The 18,925-nt window shown below is 35.9% G+C and overlaps 3 long non-coding RNA genes across 4 annotated transcripts; 1 reads left to right on the top strand and 2 right to left on the bottom strand.

Annotated features, from left to right (window-relative positions):
* The first annotated feature begins 1,347 nt into the window (after positions 1 to 1,347).
* LOC145220293 (uncharacterized) lies at positions 1,348 to 2,950 on the top strand. Its single transcript, XR_013858088.1, has 2 exons — positions 1,348 to 1,924; positions 2,148 to 2,950. It is a non-coding gene; the product is annotated as an uncharacterized LOC145220293 (long non-coding RNA).
* A 1,798-nt stretch (positions 2,951 to 4,748) lies between these two features.
* LOC145220505 (uncharacterized) lies at positions 4,749 to 6,063 on the bottom strand. Its single transcript, XR_013858204.1, has 2 exons — positions 5,765 to 6,063; positions 4,749 to 5,541 (listed from the first exon to the last, which is right to left on the bottom strand). It is a non-coding gene; the product is annotated as an uncharacterized LOC145220505 (long non-coding RNA).
* A 4,107-nt stretch (positions 6,064 to 10,170) lies between these two features.
* On the bottom strand, positions 10,171 to 11,398 carry LOC145220148 (uncharacterized). Of its 2 annotated transcripts, XR_013858010.1 has the most exons (4): positions 11,280 to 11,398; positions 10,776 to 10,945; positions 10,572 to 10,699; positions 10,171 to 10,332 (listed from the first exon to the last, which is right to left on the bottom strand). It is a non-coding gene; the product is annotated as an uncharacterized LOC145220148 (long non-coding RNA). The 2 variants fall into 2 exon arrangements; XR_013858009.1 differs by having other exon boundaries at positions 10,572 to 10,945.
* Between the last annotated feature and the right edge of the window lie 7,527 nt (positions 11,399 to 18,925).

The raw sequence follows: 18,925 nt of genomic DNA on the forward strand, positions 1-18,925 counted from the left end.
TTTTCCTTACAATTTTGAACATATTTGCTTGTCACTCCGAACTGTAATGCGGAAACAACACGGTTGCAAGATTAGTACAACTAATGATAACTATAATAAACGCATGCCCTAAATCAGGGGTGTCCAAACTTTTTTGGCAAAAGGGCCACATGGGGTTTACGAATGGATGCGCGGGCCACTTGAGTGTTACTGGCTAATTTGGAATCTTAGAAATAGCTGTCTTATAATTTCTAATTAAAATCCTCATACCGAAATTCTAATCTTAGAAATGTGTATTATCCTCGTTTACAGTTATAAGAACAATAAACACACCAAGATATAGTTAAGTCAACAAAGTTTTTCCCACTCGTCGACATTTCAATGTGAAGTTTGGCACTGTTTTTCTCTAACAAGTTTGGCAATATTCGGTGAGATGGACGATGGAGCAATGTGACGCGATTTTTCCATATGGCTGTCAGAAATTACTGATCTTACAGGGGATTTAAAGTCACGTGTCAACCTTTCTTGGAAAGTTCTGTTGGCGTTACTTGCTTTTTATTTCCTGTTTGGCATAATCTATATCACTGCAGAGTGCGGAAGATGTTTTTCTGCTAAATGCGTTTTGCGCGAGTCTCTGATGCCATGCAGATGTATTTCAATGAACCAAGAAACATTACCGACTGACTCTTGAAGCACGAGTCAGATTGTGACGTAACAATAAGGTATAAATTATGATGCGTAACAATGCGCATTGTGACGCAATAAAAGTAACTTGAACAGTTGTGTATTACTACTTTATTAACAAAGACATAAAGCAAACAATAAGTGCCAATTTTTCGGAATGAAAGTTCGCCATAAATTACGTAGGCTATTAAGTTGCCAATATGAGTCATTTAAAAAAATACCACGCGGCTCACTGGCTGGACACCACTGCCCTTAATGTTTTTTAAGAAATGTAATATGCAAACCTGTGGTTTTTTCCAAAAAGTTTTCTCAGCAGCCAAAAAATTGTATCATAGAATACAGCAGAGATTATGAGACATTATTGTTTGTTTTCTAAGCATGAAATGAAATCCTAAAAACATTTTCTGTCTGATATTACACTGACATGTAACGTGTCTGAAACACAATCACTACGAAAGTCATTGTTGTCGTTTTTGTAAATGACATTTGAGTTCTTGTTTTAAAAGTTGCCTGTTTTAGCCTATTTTAGGACTTCTATATCTTACCTAAGAAATCTATCAAAAATATATAATTGTGAAATAACTTGGTATATTTGTGACAACGATTTACCACACTCCCATTGTCAATAAAAGTTGACATTTTTATGTTCTGTTACAAAGGTTATCATTTTTATTCCAAACATTATTTAATAATAAAGGTTTAGTAAATCTGAAGCGCCATGCATAAGAAATGACAGTTTACTGGCGCCGCTTAGCGGACAAAAAGACATCAAACGCAACTTCTAGTATTGCACCCGATCCGTCTGGAAGTCCCCGATTAAAATCGGCTGTGTTACGCAGAATAATGCGTTTCTTATCGGGCGGGATTAGAATCTTTAGAACCTGTGTTATAACACAGCCCGATTGCGGACGGTTTTATCGGTAATGGCAGTGAAGCATTAAATTTGTTTTTTATTGGCAAATATTATTTTTGCTGTGATAATAATCGCAGGTAAATTGGGTTTTGTATCAAAATGGCAGTTAATTGTAAAACAGCAAGACAAAAACAAATGCATTCTAAGCTGTGAAATGAATATGTTAAACACTAAAATGAGCAAGATTTGAAGTACCTGATTGGCATCAAGGTTCTGGCAATGAAGCAATGCAAAGAGACCTTTCAGTGAGAAGAATTTCAAGTTCTTACCTTTGTATGAAGCAAAGTGAGGACCAGCACACTGTCATATGAGGGCTTGTAGATTGGATTTGAATTGAAATGATTCACAGTAAGTGGCTGCCTTGTTACTGCCTTTCTGAACTCAACTCTTTCTGTATTTCTGGCTGATGTTATTTTGAATTTTAGCACAGTTAAAACCCCCAATATTGAATATTAACTCTGTTTTATAACACTTAGACTGCTTATTGGTGACTAAACTCAAGCCTCTTTTGTTTAACCCATAATTGTCAAGTCAAATGAGCATACACTTCATCTTTATTTTTTTATTGCAGTTCACCATCCGGGAAAAATGCTTAAAGCTTGAAAAAAACAACAGAAACATTCCATATCAAAAAAATTGAAGAAAGTCTTTCATTGCGGAAGAATTTTGTCGACAAAAACAGCTCTCTCTTAAAGTGTCAGCAAAATCATTGATGTATACGACCTGTTACTTGCCTCACAGGAGAAAATTGTATGTCGAGATATGCACCATACATACTTTAGTTTTACATGAATCAAATCGGAATATGTGTTATTTCTTTTCCACTGTTCTACCTGCCTGCAAGTTTATTTATTAGTTCTTATACCCAAATTAAGAATTTGTATTCAAACATTTGTAGGTGTTGATATTATTTTACCTCCATGGTGATTATGGTCTCATGTAAATTCTGAGAATGTTTTGTACTCTGATGTAGAATCGGACAGTGAAGTGATTCATCAGACATAAATTGAGAACCTCTAGTTTTGACCAGTAGTCTGCATGATAGCATGTTGTAACAATTGGGTGGTTCAACCTCATCTTTCACATGATATCCGGTTTAATTTTCTTGATAATTCAGCAAATCATTACATTTTCAGCTGTACAATATTGTTTCACCTTTATGTTTTATTTTAGTCTGTTTACTTAAAGATCTTTGTTTAGTATGTACTATGTACTTGTAAATGCAGGTTTTAACTGACCAATCAACCAATTGCTGTGAATGTAATTATTTATTTCTGCTTTCATATAACTATGGGACTCAACTTGAAAATGTTGAAGTGTGGAAATTGGGTTCATAGGTGCTTTTTCCATCAATAAAGTGTTGTCCTCACTGTGCATTTGGTGTTTCATCATTTTCATTAGTACAGGCTTTAACGTGTTTGAGACCACTAACGGCTTGAGGTATATGTAAACGGTTTTTACACGCCAACTCGAAACAACATTCAGTAAACGCTTGCAAAATATCGTTTAAATCTGATCATAACCTCGTAAATGAGAGACGTGCATCATAAGCGAACGCAGGGCATGACCGCTTTAAAAATGATTTTTGCGCTGTCGAATTATGTAGCCTATAAAAGCTCCAGATGACAAACGGTTTAAGATAAACACAAACGGTTTTCACAGGTCAATTCTAAAATACATCCAGTAAAGGCATACAAAATATCGTTTAAATCTGATCATAACCTCGAAAATGAGAGGCTTGCATCATAAGCGAATGCAGGGAGTGACCGCTTTAAATATGATTTTTGCGCAGTCAACCAATGGTATACAAGCTCCAGATGTTAAACGGTTAAAGATAAACACAAACGGTTTTCACAGGTCAACTCTAAAATACATCCAGTACAGGCATACAAAATATCGTTTAAATCTGATCATAACCTCGTAAATGAGAGACGTGCATCATAAGCGAATGCAGGGCGTGACCGTTTTAATAATGATTTTTGCGCTGTCGAATTATGTAGACTATAGAAGCTCCAGATTTTAAACGGTTAAAGATAAACACAAACGGTTTTCACAGGTCAACTCTACAATACATCCAGTAAAGACATACAAAATATCGTTTAAATCTGATCATAAGCTCGTAAATGAGAGGCGTGCATCATAAGCGAATGCAGGGCGTGACCGCTTTAAATATGAATTTTGCGCAGTCAACCAATGGTATACAAGCTCCAGATGTTAAACGGTTTAAGATAAACACAAACGGTTTTCACAGGTCAACTCTAAAATACATCCAGTAAAGGCATACAAAATGTCGTTTGAATCTGATCATAACCTCGCAAATGAGAGGCGTGCATCATAAGCGAACACAGGGCATGACCGCTGTAAAATGATTTTTGCGCGGTCTGCCTATATAGCATGTACAGGCTCCAGATTTTAAACGGTTTAAAGTTATTATCACATTTAAACGATGTTTTGTATGCGTTTACTAGCTGTATTTTGGAGTTGACCTGTGAAAACCGTTTGTGTTTATCTTAAACCGTTTAAAATCTGGAGCTTGTATAGGCTAGATTGGTCGACTGCCCAAAAATCATTTTTGAAGCGGTCATGTCCTGCGTTCGCTTATGATGCACGCCTCTCATTTACGAGGTTATGATCCGATTTAAACGATATTTTGTATGCCTTTACTGAATGTATTTTAGAGTTGACCTGTGAAAACCGTTTGTGTTTATCTTAAATCGTTTAAAATCTGGAGCTTTTATAGGCTACATAATTCGACAGCGCAAAAATCAATTTTAAAGCGGTCATGTCCTGCGTTCGCTTATGATGCACGCCTCTCATTTTCGAGGTTATGATTAGATTTTAACGATATTTTGTATGGCTTTACTAGATGTATTTTATAGTTGACCTGTAAAAACCGTTTGCGTTTACCTTAAACCGTTTGTCATCTGGAGCTTTTATAGGCTACATAATTCGACAGCGCAAAAATCATATTTAAAGCGGTTATGTCATGTATTCGCTTACGATGTACGCCTCTCATTTTCGACGTTATGATCAGATTTTAACGATATTTTGCAAGCGTTTACTGAATGTTGTTTCGAGTTGGCGTGTAAAAACCGTTTACATATACCTCAAGCCGTTAGTGGTCTCAAACACGTTAAAGCCTGTACTAATGAAAATGATGAAACACCAAATGCACAGTGAGGACAACACTTTATTGATGGAAAAAGCACCTTATGAACCCAATTTCCACACTTCAACATTTTCAAGTTGAGTCCCATAGTTATATGAAAGCAGAAATAAATAATTACATTCACAGCAATTGGTTGATTGGTCAGTTAAAAACCTGCATTTACAAGTACATAGAACATACTAAACAAGGATCTTTAAGTAAACAGACTAAAATAAAACAAAAAGGTGAAACAATATTGCACAGCTGAAAATGTAATGATTTGCTGAATTATCAAGAAAATTAAACCGGATATCATGTGAAAGATGAGGTTGAACCACCCAATTGTTACAACATGCTATCATGCAGACTACTGGTCAAAACTAGAGGTTCTCAATTTATGTCTGATGAATCACGTTTACTGTACGATTCTACATCAGAGTGCAAAACATTCTCAGAATTTACATGAGACCATAATCATAATAATATCAACGCCTACAAATGTTTGAATACAAATTCTTAATTTGGGTATAAGAACTAATAAATAAACTTGCAGGCAGGTAGAACAGTGGAAAAGAAATAACACATATTCCGATTTGATTCATGTAAAACTAAAGTATGTGGTGCATATCTCGACATACAATTTTCTCCTGTGAGGCAAGTAACAGGCCGTATACATCAATGATTTTGCTGACACTTTAAGAGAGAGCTGTTTTTGTCGACAAAATTCTTCCGCAATGAAAGACTTTCTTCAATTTTTTTGATATGGAATGCTTCTGTTGATTTTTTCAAGCTTTAAGCATTTTTTCCGGATGGTGAACTGCAATAAAAAAATAAAGATAAAGTGTATGCTCATTTGACTTGACAATTATGGGTTAAACAAAAGAGGCTTGAGTTTAGTCACCAATAAGCAGTCTAAGTGTTATAAAACAGAGTTAATATTCAATATTGGGGGTTTTAACTGTGCTAAAATTCAAAATAACATCAGCCAGAAATACAGAAAGAGTTGAGTTTAGAAAGGCAGTAACAAGGCAGCCACTTACTGAGAATCATTTCAATTCAAATCCAATCTACAACAGTGTGCTGGTCCTCACTTTGCTTCATATAAAGGTAAGAACTTGAAATTCTTCTCACTGAAAGGTCTCTTTGCATTGCTTCATTGCCAGAACCTTGATGCCAATCAGGTACTTCAATCTTGATTCTTGGCTCATTTTAGTGTTTAACATATTCATTTCACAGCTTAGAATGCATTTGTTTTTGTCTTGCTGTTTTACAATTAACTGCCATTTTGATATAAAACCCAATTTACCTGCGATTATTATCACAGCAAAAATAATATTTGCCAATAAAATTTTTAATAATTTAATAATGCTCCACTGCCATTACCGATAAAACCGTCCGCAATCGGGCTGTGTTATAACACAGGTTCTAAAGATTCTAATCCCGCCCGATAAGAAACGCATTATTCTGCGTAACACAGCCGATTTTAATCGGGGACTTCCAGACGGATCGGGTGAGTATTGGCATTGATGTTTCAGCAACAACACGCTTTTGGAAGTGATCTTTAAACAGGGCTCGGAATTTTGGTGTTTTAAAACATTCATATTCATAATTTACGGACGAAATTGCACTTTAATTCTTATATCTTGTTTTGTGTAAGAAACTAGTAAACACCTTCAGTTAAAATCCGTGTTAAATTGGCAAACGGCAACGCCAAACGTTTGGAAACCATTGATGATAAAATGTTTGGTGGCCTCTGCGGAAGGTTTCCCAACCCGTCTTAAGTTTTCAAATGTCCAGAAATTATAGACGACAACGATGAAATAACACTGAACTCCTAAAAGTTGCGGGAGATACACTACTATTTGTCGGTGCACCACCGACGGTGCTCCAAAGAAACTCATTGCCTGGGTGTCAACAACAAAAATTCCTCATATTTGAAGTTCATGAGGGTCAAGTACGTAACATAATATTGTGTCAGATTTTATTCAAATAAGGGTTTTGGAAACAACTAGCCAAAAAAAATTATTATAGGCCGAACAAAACTCACGTTTGCCATCATCAGTGATATTGATCACTGGCCAACACAATTTTTGGTGTCTTTAATGTTAAAACCGATATTGACTAATTTTGGGGTGCTGATTTCAAAAATCATTACGGTTTTCTTCAATCAGATCAACTTTTTAAGTTATTTACAAAATCAAAATTTATGACAATATTGATTCAATAACTTTAAAATCACGCTTTTATGTGTTTGTTAAAGTTTTGTTACAAAAAACACATCAATTTCCTACAGTGTAATCAGTTTCATAGCATGAATATGCGTTCTATGCTTATGCTCTGTCTAAAAATGGTTGGTGCAGGCTAGTGGTAACTTTAAACTATACGTGTTTTATGGAGTGATTTTCAGACTAGTAAAGCTAGGTGGTAAAACTAAAATGAATAATGGCTAGGTCATCTGTAAGGTGTTGCATGAATTGCCAAGATGTTTTATGCTACATTCATGGTGAACACCAATACAACACAACTAAAAAGAAAAAAAAGAAGATCTGTATCAAATGTGCATATCTTGCACACTTCGATGTGGCTTTGGGGGTTTAGGACAAGCAATGGGATCCACTTACCTAATATTGATTGGAACATTGCAGAAATGGACAAAAACAGTAGAAAGGGACTGAAATTATTAGAAACAGTACATAACTAAGTTATTAGACGGTCTAAAAAACGAAAATGAGTATAAAGCTATACTTTCCTTAAAACGTAGGGGATATAAATGATGAGAATTAAGCTGAAGGTTCCAACAGGATATCAGTAAAACAAAACGTGTCAGGGAAAAGGGAATAATGTGGTCCTGGCTAACTGCTGTTGGTCAATTAAACTTGGCGATATTGCTGCCAGTCAGTTCCGAAAGGTACCAAAGTACATGTGTAAGCCTACACCTGATGACTTATTTGTCCAACATTTTTACTGCAGACAATTTGCAACACATATGTGCATGGGGACCCATTCGTTTTGTGTCACATAACAACCTAATAAATGGTTTGTGCCAAGTTGTCCACCAGGAAATTTTATCATACCTCTTTGCCAAAATGGTATTCAAGATACATTTCTACTTGCACAATGGAGTTTAGACTTTAAATTTTATATTTTTTTAATTCAACAAAAAGTGGTCTGAAAAGTCAACATCAAGCTCTATTTTATTTGAAACTTATTGGCCACCTTAATGAAACTGTCTTAAAACAACAACAAAAACATATGCCCAAATAGTGTATAGTTTTAGTGGCAATGTATAAGTAAAATAAAAAATGCTGCACATCAAAAGCGAAATGATTTGTTTTCTATCTTCTTGTTCAATGTGAAATCCCCCCTTTGAAAACCTTTACTGTACACATTTTGTTCAAGTCTTCAGTTAAATTTCCATTCTTGAATTTATTTACATGCTTGTTTGCCAAGAGTAAATGTCTTCAATCAACTTGAAATATAACAGATTTGTTCTGGTGCACACTGCAAAAAAACCTTCACTGTAAATGTCATAACATTGGTACTTGCAAACAAATGTCAGTTGTTTGAAGAAAGTAGTACAGTAATTATATTCTATAGGTTGGGGTTTGTAATTTGCTTGGGTTTAATAGGATTCTGAAAGACCATACAGTTTTTGCATGTCCTATAGTAAAATGTGTCTCTTTTTGGAGTAAATACAGTGTGGAATTTACACCCCAACTGTATTCAGCTATGCAATCATAGTTCAAATCACAAAAAAATCAGATAAAAAATGTCATAAGGAAAGGTACTAAAATTCAGTGAATTAAAATAACCACAACATACCTCTTACAGGGTTACAAAAGTAGAAAAGGTTTCTTTGAAAACATCAGCCTTGAAATAATTGAGGCAAATTTTGGACCAGAATTTACCAAATTTAAAACTTTGTCTTGGAAAGTACAATTATTTGGTTACTGCAAAGTGATTTTCATGTACATCCATATAGAAGTAAGCGGAACTCACGTTTCCGTATGTCACATTTTTAGTGGCTACCCGGTAGGGCCAATGTCTTGTAACCAGCTGTACTGATCCAGTCTGCAGAGTAAGGCAGCTGCACGCGCGTTTTTTTTGGAAAAAAAATTTTTGCACGCCAAGTTTTGGGATTTGCACGCGAAAATTTTGCACCAAAGTCATTTAATTGGCCTGTCTTGACCTTTTTTACTTGCTTTGCGCCTGCTGAAATTGGTCTTGCACGCGAATTTACGGGTCGTGCACGCGCGCACGCGGGACATGTAGGTCCTGCACGCGCGAGATCTCGTCGGGAACTGCCATGTTCTGCAGACTGGGTACTGATGAGACCTTGCACGTAAAAACAGTGTGCACTATCTTCAACTTTGCCTTCATGATAATTTTTTCCAGCTCGTGGTATTATAATACATATAACAGACATAAATAACCCTGAAAAGTTAGTTTAATGACAATCAGGGACACGCGAGTGCCGTTTTAAGCTCACTACTTACAGCTTTTGGCCTTAAAACTGTAGGGTACATTGCTGGAAATCGGCGATCTTACCCGGAGCATCCAAGCGTGACCGATCTGCCGATATTTAGGAGTGTCGCCTCTAGTATTAGTGCTCTATGGTGATACAGATAAACCATAGATACTACATACACAAGATGGCAAGCGCATTGATATTGAGTTGGCACGTAGCGCCGCTAGTGGTAGCGGTACAGTTTAGCGTTGTCTGTTCCTCCTGGCTACTGAGTTGATTGATTTAGATCGGTCGCAACTGTTTTAATTCGGCTATAAAATGTCAACCACTTCATCTGCCGCTTTTGTGAATCTTAATTTGTTTGAAACTAACCTTTATGAAGCATCAAAGACGTGTTTTATATCTTATATAAGTAATACTTAGAGAAAGTAATCACCCAGAATGAACTGATTTTAATCTTAGTCAAGAATTACAGCTCCACACTTGGAAAAAAATACTTTTGCTGCTGTTTCCTGTAATACTTAGTCAAGTTTTAGTTAGTGTTTGAACAGCAAAGGAAAAAACGTTTTACATTTCATGACAGATCAGCAATACATGCAAGACACAACAAAACTGGATATTATCATATTACTGGACCTGCTGGTAATTTTTGTTTTATATTTATTTTTTTACCATAAGATCTAAGGAAAGTAATCTTTGTATTGGAATACTAAGTAAATTCATTTCAGAGTTTGAAGACACAGCAACTCAGAGTAAGGATCAGTTTCAAAACAAGGTGGAAATTGACAAAAAACGGGAACACACCGACAGTGCAATTTTTGTGAAAATTACAGCTTACAAAATATGCATAGTTTTTTTGGCATTCCCTTTAAACACACAAAATTATCCTTACTATTGCTAAACAAATTTAGTAAAATTAGATTTTTAGTCATTTTTGCTTCTCGCTTCTGCATGTTAACCTATGTGTGACAAAAACAGTAATATGCTATTTTGTTTATTACACAGAATGAGAAATGGAAGTAAACAATAAAAAAGCTCTTTAAATCAAACAGGATTTGGCCAGCATACAGAAGCAGCAAAACTTTCTGGGATCCCAGTGCAACTTGTCTGATACCATCTCCAGCATCTGTCATATCCACACTGCAAAAAGTGGTACACACTTACTATAATTTTTAAAAATAAGCACATTGGTTACATGTATATCCAGTACCTGACCCCAAGAAACTAATAATAATAATGTCTGGTTACTGACAGTTTTCAATATATTGATGATCATTACATTGTACTTATAACACCTCCAAGTAGTGGTGATGATGGCAGTAATCTAGTTTTTTAACCTTACATATATATGTGTAAAAATACGCTCAAGTTTATCTTACAGATTATTTAGAATGTTTTGTAAAAGCATCTTCTTGCTATTTGCAGGCTCCACGAAATACTTGGAAAGTACATTTCCATTGGCTTGCTAGAATCCAACTTTGTGGCTTTAATTCAAACATTCAGCAATCTGAAACAACATAATTAATGACAGCATTGAACTTCGGGGCACCTGCAATACACTTTGTTTTGTGTAAATATCTTACCTCTTAATTCCACAATATCAAGGGGAAGACTTCATCAAATGGTTCATCAAGTCATGGAAATTTAGCTCTTTATTTTGTTGGAAAGTTCCAGGGTTGACAAATGCCACACTTCTTATAGATTGTTAATAACTTTTTTGCAGATTATCATTAGGGTGATTATTTTTTGATTTCTTTAAAAAAAATTCAAAATTTGTCAAATTTTGTAGAAAAGGTAAAAAATTGTCAAAATTGTTTACATAGTCAATTGAAAAACATATAGTCTAATTAGCAATATATACATTAAATAATCTTGTCCCATAAAAACCCAATCTATGTGCAACCCATGTCTTTCTTAAGTAAATCTGTGTATGGCACATTATGTGTAACATTACTTTATTAAAATGCAGCATAGGTTTAACAATAGGCAACATAGGTTACCGTTAAACAATGTGCAACCTACAAGTTTAACAATATGACAAAATCTCCAAATCTGTCGGCAAACAACGAATTGACATAATTTCTTACATTGGTGGAAGAATTTTGAGAAAACTTTATCACCAAACCAATATTCAACTGAAAGATTTGTTTTAAATCCAATTTATATAACCATATTTTTCCATTAGTACACGTTGAAGGCAATTCATTAAGACACTGAGCAGTAGCAAGCTTCCTGCAAAATATCATGAGAGAAATCATGTGGTTTATGGTCAGCTTGTTGCAGCCTTGTCAAACTTTTACAAGAAACACAGCAATTTTTAAACAGATGTTTTTCTAAAAATAGTAATTTAAACAGATAGGTAATTTATACAATAATTTTACATTGGGACTTTTTAGTTGATGCATTTTAATTGCAAAAACAACAACAATTTTAATCAGCACAAGATTATGCTAAACATAAAAATTTACATCTTCTTATCAGAAAAAAAGCAATTCTTGACAAAATAAAGAATGCTGCAAAACAACATGTAGAAAATATATTTGTCAGTTATTTCACAACTGAATGCACACAATTTAATAAGTTAAAAACTGATAATTTACGCAAAACGTCGTGAAAAAAATCTCTAATCCTCTCGCAAATGGAAATCTGTTTTAGGAATATAGACTTTTTATTCACTGCAATGAAGAATTTGAAACAGTTTTAGTTGGTTATTACCGCGCTATAGTTGTTGTCACTGTATTATACTACATTACACGATACAATAAGCATAAAATTTGACTGAAACAAACTTTATTTAACTAAAGCTACACTAAGCTGTCTGCAAAATCTCGACAAGTGTACCGCTACCACTAGCGGCGCATAGTGACAACTCAATATCTAATTGGGCAATGGGTAAAAGGTAGACCAGACCAGACCAGCGAAAAACTTGGACTTGTAGCGCTGAGGATATGTGCTATTTTTAAAACAAAAAAAATCATTATTTAAACGTAAAAACATGATTTTCGTTTAAAAATACCTTAAAACCATCAGTTAAAAAAAATCCCAAGTCCCCATCCTCCCGGAACAGGAATGGGAACATGACGAATTTTACACCCATTAACCCCTTGTAAATCCTATCAAACTCTTTGTTAGAAAACAAACTACACGTCAACTTAAAGGTATTTAAAATATCTTTCATTTGGTGTAAGTTTCATACACGAGCAAAGATGTTAAGACAGCAAACACGCAGGAAAACTGAAAAAAAATCCTCCTCATCAATGATCCGACTTAGAAAAAACCACCTATACCTCCATTTCTATCATCAAAATATACATCATCTGAAAGTTTTTTAAAATATCTTTCGTTTGATGTATGTCTTCTGGACATGCAAAGATGTTAAGAGGGTGTAAGAGTGGGATCAATTCACAAAAGTCTTCCTCATCACCATTTCATCCTCCAAAATACCACTGAAACCTCTATTTTTATTAACAACTTATACATCATCTGAAAGATATTTTAAACATATTTCGTCTGATATTGGTCTCATGTACGAGCAAAGATGTTAAGATGGTGCCAGAGTGGGATCAATTCTCAAAAATCTTCCTCATCACCATTTCATCTTCCAAAACACCACTCAAACCCCTACTTTTATTAACAAGCTATACATCATCTGAAAGTTATTTAAAATATCTTTCTTTTGAAGCAACTCTTTTTTACGAGCAAAGATGTTAAGATGGTGCAAGAGTGGGATTAATTCTCAAAAGTGTTCCTCATCACCATTTCATCCTCCAATACACCACTCAAACCTCTTTTTTTTATTAACAAACTGTACATTATCTGAAAGATACTTAAAATATCTTTCGTTCCCTATAAGTGTTACCGAATTATTTCGGCAGGCCTGATAAATCGATCTCATTCACCAAGCCAGAACCCTGCAATAACGGCTCACCACTGAAGCCAAATACTCCCTGGTCTAGCTTATTGGCGCGGACTTATATTTAGAACAAACGACGTACGTTACACCGGCCACGTGGCAACCCACCACCAATACTAACACCAACACCACCAAGTTTCACAACGCCCAGAGAAAAAGCCATAACATCTAGCGACGCGCTATTTAAGGCATGCGGAACAGTAAGACGCATTCCGGTGCAATCAACGCTTTGGAAACCAATTACTACTAAAGGGAAGCGGGGAGGGTGCCACAACACAAAAACGTAATTAAGGTGCCAACACGAAAAAGAATGAAAACAATAAGTGACGGTGACAAAAACCAAGAAGCAAATAAAATTTCGTTACATAAGTCTCATGTGCAAACAAAAAGTTGGTGTAAGATAAAAAGTGTAAGAAAAAGCTCTAAAGTGTAAGATAAATCAAAAATCCAGATTTGAAATGAAGCAAATGTGTTCAAAATAACATCTTTAGAGCTTTTGTTAACTTAACTTCATGAAAGACTTTAAGTCATCGTCCTTAAGATTTTGCGATACACAATTTTGCTTTAATAGCTTTATCAATGTCTGTAAGTTATATACAAGCACCAAAACCAGGAGAAACCCGTATTCTTAAAACATTTGCCTGTTAAAAAATATTGGGCTGAAAATCGGTAAAATGGTAATAAAACTACAACAACTCTAGTACAACTGCGTGAAATCTTGCTTTGCAAACCACTTTCGTAAAAAAAAACTGCGCCATTCGGGAGAATGACAGCAGGGCATCATTTTTTCCTCGGATAAAAACAACGCAAGAAAAAGCAATAAGGCGTAATATGAGATTTGTGACTGCGAGGTAAAACTATAAAAAAAAATCAACCACAATATGCATGAGTTGGGTTAGATTTTATTTCAACCTAGGAAGAACCATTTTGTTGATGTTAATACCAGCACCGATTTTGTTTAGCCGGGGCGGGAGCTTTTGGACAAATTGCACAAAATTTTTTTTTCGATTTTAGGATCTTTGTCAAATACAGATGTGTGTGAGATGGCGTAATGGTGAGCTAATGTCGTTCTGTCGTCGTTTGCGTTGTAAAGGTAAGTTTTCCATGCCTATCTGTGGCCGTTCCAACGGTTGGAAAAGTTTTCCGACGTATTGTGCATTGCACATTCTACGTGAAGCCACGTATATCTCAGAGTCCTTGCAGTTCAGACGCGCCACAGTTTTGAACATCCGATTGATGAAGCTGTTGGTTATATTATTCATTGACCTGTGGCAGCCGAAGTGGTCATACAGCGATAGAATATCACTAAAGAGATTGCCCTGCTCAACAGTCTTTGCTCTGCCAATGATACTGAAGACAATGTTGGTGAGAAGATTTAACATGATCGCCTTCTTTTGCAGTTGCCCAAGGCTTCTTGGATCTTCATTTCACTCGTTTAATTGCCGCATCATTTTTGCCTTACCGTTAAGAATCGACAAAAATATCGCTACCTGGCTTGCCGTCTAGAAAGTGCTTGTTGACGGACGTTTCCTTGAGGTGTTTTATTGTTGCAAAATTATAAGCATCGAACGAGCACACGACATGTTTAACGTTTAAAAAAGAAATGTGCAGACTTTAATGGATAGCAATTTAGCAAATCAGAATTGTCAATGTAAGGCCGTTTGTAGGAAATGTCGGGCAGAAACTTTCGGTCTGGTCAATGCACTGCTTCGCCTCTACCACAGTGCAGTGAACCGCTGTGTTTGCTAACGATACAGAGTAATTATTACCTGTGGCAACTCCATAAAGGTAAGTGTAAAACATGTCCTCGTTATAAGTACAATGACATTTCCTGATGTAAGAACCGTGAGGTCCATCGATTTCCGGATAGAACCTTGTGAAAATGAATAATGCTGTTGCAAGGCGTCCTCCAATGCATTGACTCTTATCGTATTTTAAATGTTTATAATTTCGGTATTTCGTTCCGGAGACCCAAGGTGGGATTTGAACGCTTGCTGGTGAATTTCTGCAACTTATGAAAATGCACAGGTTTCATGAAAGGTCTGTTCGAAATTGTTTCGCCATTCGAGGTAATGTAACCATATTATACACGCAATTATTGCTGTAGAAATCCTTACCACAAATGAGCACCGGACCCGTTAAAGTTATGCATGGAACCCCAACTTTCCACGGAAACCCGATTGAACCGTCTTTCTCCAAAAAGCTCATTGTTAGTCATCAGAATCGATTATTTGGGATTTATGACGTAATATAAAAAGTGTTGGTTGCAAAATGCAACCGCTTTAGTACTGAATCCGATCAGTTGAATACTTTGAAGATTAGAAGATTTAATAAATCATATGATGTAAAGTTTGTTAACAAAAAAGTTTTTAAATTTCCTGGCTTTGGTAGATGAGAACCAGAGATATCCTATTAGATATGATTGTCAAAAGCAGTTTTAGGGTATACAACATTTAACTGTTACATATGATTAACAGTTGTAGATAATTTAATCGGCCTTTTGTGGGGTAATTTAAAACATGTTTCGAACAAATGAAAGTTTGCTTAAGAACTTGTCACAGTGCGGACAGGCCTGGTGTATGCTATGCTGGTGCCAATAAACGCTTTTGTAATGTATTTTGGATAGCAACAGCTGCTGTTAATACTACTGAAAAAAACACACATATCAATTAAACATGCCAAGCAAAAAATCAACTGATTTTGAGAAATTAGCCAGTTGTTTGGAACAACTTGGTTATCCCGGTGAAGAATGGGTGGTACCTTTCACTAAAAAAGACTGTAAATGGGGTGATTTATGCCTGCTAATGCACAAGACCAACAATTTAACTAATCGTCGAAATTTGTCGTACCTGACCAAACGAAATCAAGAAAAAATCAACGCACTTATAACTACAATTCAAGCAAGTAAGTTATCTTGCGTTGTTATTGGGAAACGGTCAGGTTAATAAACATTAAACTTTGCATTAGATGGAACGATAGAGACAAAAAGTTACCTCCAAGATGACGTGGAAAAACTTCCACCACCAACCAAAACACAACCTAAGGTCGTTATTTATTGCATTACGTGTGTAACTACTTTAGCATGCCAAAACCAAATTTACTGTCATTTTTTAATGTAAATCGGATATCACTAACGTAACTTTTGTGCCATGTTGAGGTAATAATTAAAGTAGGCAATTAAGTACAACTTATGATGTCCACACTTGTTGCAGGTTGGACAGGCAGTTGTATACACCAACCAACAAACGATGACAGTTGCAGAAGCACATCAAATTCTTAAACATCCAAATATGTCTCTTATTTCTGTTTATCCACCGTGCGATCCTAAAAGCGGTGATATTTATGTATTTAAGTATGATACAAACAACTTATGTCAACACGAAGACTGGGCTTGCGACACAATTCCATGGGTATGTATCGCAACCAAAAAAGTACCTGTTAAGAATCCTGTGATTCGTAAAAGATTTTATTGTCTAAAAGGTGGCGATGGTTTCTTTCGACGGTCGTATCGTTTACTTAACGTTTCAGAATCAGTTTTTCATGTTCTTGTACATTACTTCGGTGATGAAAGCAAGGTAAAAAAATATTCCCACGGTAACCGAAAAAATGACGTGGATAAAATGCATACCAGGACATTTCCTTCAACCTTAGAAAATGTCCTAAAAAAAATCCACCAAAAAACCGAAGATATTATACAGGGAGCTTGTTAACGAAACAGAACATGGTTGTCCATCAATGTGGCCGAGAAGTTCAGAACAAATCCGTAACAAGTTAAAAAATGAGGCCAGGAAGCAACAAGTTTCGCACGATGATCTATACGCTGCGTATCTTACAGGTCTGACGCTGGATGACTTTGTTTTAGATTTTCGCTTGCTTCCAAGATTCACAATGTGCCTAGCAAATTCTTTTTTGATAAACGAGTTTTTTAGGTGCCTAAAAGTTACAAATGGTTCCTATCTTTCTTATGACACTACGTTCAACTGTGGAGACTTTTATGTAAGTATCTTGGTTGGCAAAAACACAAATTTTAAAGAGGAGCCAATAATGCCGTTGGCGTTTCTTCTCCATGACACAAAGGAAGAAGCCAACCATGAGCTGTTTTTTTCGACATTGAAAAGGTTTTTTCCTCAGATGCAAAAACAAGGGGTTAAAATTGTTACAGACAGAGAGAGGGCCATCACCAACGCCATTAAAAAGGAAATGTCGGAGTGGGACCATTTTCTGTGTTGGAACCATTTACTGCGTGATATTCGATTTTGGGTAGAAAAGAAGGCTGGAACCAAAGATGACCGCGTGGTGTATGTTTCACATATTCGGTCTTTGCTGAATAGCAAAACGGAAAAAGAGTTTAGCACAATGTATGAAGATTTGCAACAAAAGTGGTCTCCCGTTTTTTTTAAAGTACGTGGCAAATAACGTTTTGTGCGATCTACGTGCAAATGCACAATGGGCATTGAATGCAAAACAACTTTGTTCTGGTGGTGAAGGTGTAACCACAAATATATCGGAGAGCTTCAATGCGCAGTTGAAGAAACTGTTGCCTCATTCTGAAATGAGAGTGGACAGCATATTACTGGCAATTTATATGTTCCAGCAGTTTCTTCACAAAGAAATACTACGGGCATATTGTGATGCAGGAGACTGGACTTTAAAAGACAAAACAAAAAAGATGTCAGCAACCGAAGTTTTGTTCCCAAGTGATACGTTTGGCAAGGTTTCTGAGATTTCTGAACTTATCGCCGGGCGTGTCGATAAAAAACAACAGATTTCTACAACGATTCATGGTCTTGCCTCATATTTTCTATCGGAAGGAAGAATAACCTTTCACCCAGAAAAAAAATGTTTTCTTATTAAAGGATTGCAAGGAAAACTTTACAATGTTGTGCTTTTTCCCACAGAAAAATGTTCCTGCATCGCTAAACATAAATGCAGTCACATCAAAGCATGCAAACTGGCGTTGGGTCAGACTGATACCTGTTTTGCAAAGAAGTACAGTCTAACCAAACTTAGATCAGAAAAAAGAGGACGTACAAGATCGGGACGAAAAAGACCAAGAAGTTTTGTCACAAGCTTTTCACCTGCTCCAGACTCAAAGATAATGTTAATGGAATCCAACGAAAAATCGTCAGAAGTAACATGCGATATTGCTATGCCCGATTGTGATGCAGAAAATCCTTCAAAGAAATCTCTAGTTTCTGATCATCCTGAGAGCACTGTTGCAGAGGTTATGCTAACGCAACCCACCGACAAATCGTCAGAAGTAACATGTGATATTGCTATGCCCGAATGTGATGTAGAAAATCCTTCAAAAAAATCTCTAGTTTCTGATCATCCAGAAAGCACTCTTGCAGAGGTTATGCTAACGCAACCCACCGACAAATCATCAGAAGTTGCGTGCAGCAAATCTATAGCCGGGACGGAGGTTTCTTCTAAACGTACAATCCTTCGCAAAAAGAAAACAAAGTACGCATGTTTGGCACCTGGTGAATGGCTGGACGATGTATTCATAGATGATTTTTTATCGTATTGTTCAAGAACTACTTTTTTGACAGAAAACAACGCAAAAGTACTTAGTTTTCCTTGCCATTTTTATACTTGGCTTTGTAATGGATGTCAAGGAATGGGGTTCGCAAAATGGCTAAGCATGATGCCATTGAAAACAGATCTATGGATTTTCCCAGTCAATTGCAGTGGTGTGCACTGGATTTTGATAATTATCATGATCACATCGAAACATGTCGTTTGTTTAGATTCAATGAATGGTTTTCAAACCCGATTCCTTAAACCAATTATGAATTTTATTTCACTTGTACACGCCCA

This window comes from Phallusia mammillata, chromosome 3, assembly GCF_965637545.1.
Source record: "Phallusia mammillata chromosome 3, kaPhaMamm4.hap1.1, whole genome shotgun sequence".
NCBI classification, from domain to species: Eukaryota; Metazoa; Chordata; class Ascidiacea; order Phlebobranchia; family Ascidiidae; genus Phallusia; species Phallusia mammillata.